The 1,128-nt window shown below is 37.1% G+C and overlaps 1 pseudogene; it reads right to left on the bottom strand.

Annotated features, from left to right (window-relative positions):
* Positions 1–19: 19 nt before the first annotated feature.
* Positions 20–915, bottom strand: LOC123254966 (annotated as a pseudogene).
* Positions 916–1,128: the final 213 nt, after the last annotated feature.

Below are 1,128 nucleotides of genomic sequence, written 5' to 3'. Positions count from 1 at the left end.
GGAATAGTTTTCCAATCACTTCCCTGGAGTATTATTGCATACCAGTTTTCATCTACTTGACTGGTTATTGTAATGATGTCCTCTTCTTTAAGTCCACGTTCTTCTTCATGATTGACAACAAAATCATAGAGACCACAACAGCATGGGACAATGTTGGAAATTAAAGGACCTGAATTTTCTGAAGAGCTAAATTCAACTCCATCATTATCTTCAACCTTATAAGTCTTGGATGAAGTATGTTATAAGGTGATATACATATTCGGTGATGTAATTTCCTGTATAGTTCCTCCAAAATGTCTGTGTTCTGTTTGTGTAACAGGGCTTCTATAAATACTGACAACTGGTTAACTTGCTCTATATAATTTTCTAAAAAATTAATCATGCTGGTTCTAAAGAACTTCTTTGACTGTTCAAATTTTCCTCCTGCTCTTTATAATTTTTCAGCTTGTATAATGGAAGTAAAATGTCTTTTTATATAATCATAGTCCAAACTACGGCCTTACAGCTTTCTCAGGTTATGCTCAATCTCTCTTAGTTCTCTGTCTTCTAATAAATGAAATGGATCTAAAAAGTTTTGTTTCACATTGATATCAAGATCTTCTTTTATATCGTTTATCAATTTCATTGTTTCACCACAATCCAACAATGCTTCACCAAACAAGAATTCCTCTCCATGTTCTGACATATAACACAGCATATAGTCTCCTAGTATCCCTTCAGAATGTGGGTATGCTTGGTTTTTCAACTGCCCTGTGATCTTGGACACAGTCTGCATCACTCCTAGCTTCATTCATATGCTGGATTTGGCTGAAGACATTCCATGTATTTTGAGAAAAATTCTATAAATGCTCTGTGGGTTACATCTATTTTCTCAGTTTTCTGGTTGAGTGCTATTGTAGCACAGTGTGTTTCCATGATGCTGTGGTCAAGTCAGCCAGAACAGGATAGAACACATCAAGTGCTGGGGGTGGGAGAAGAGTTGAGTTCTCTCACAAGTTCATAGTTCAGTTTTGCAGCTCTGGAAGAGCTGACTAGCCTTGTGGAACTGCTTTTTAAATCTGGATACAAACACTGTGAATCATGTGTAGGGTCAGAAGGTGTCCTTACCCTCCAGAATAAGGTGGCCAC

This window comes from Gracilinanus agilis, unplaced genomic scaffold, assembly GCF_016433145.1.
Source record: "Gracilinanus agilis isolate LMUSP501 unplaced genomic scaffold, AgileGrace unplaced_scaffold36540, whole genome shotgun sequence".
Classification (NCBI taxonomy): domain Eukaryota; kingdom Metazoa; phylum Chordata; class Mammalia; order Didelphimorphia; family Didelphidae; genus Gracilinanus; species Gracilinanus agilis.
Note: the sequence above shows the minus strand (reverse complement) of the source record. Positions and strands in the feature narration are given on the sequence as shown.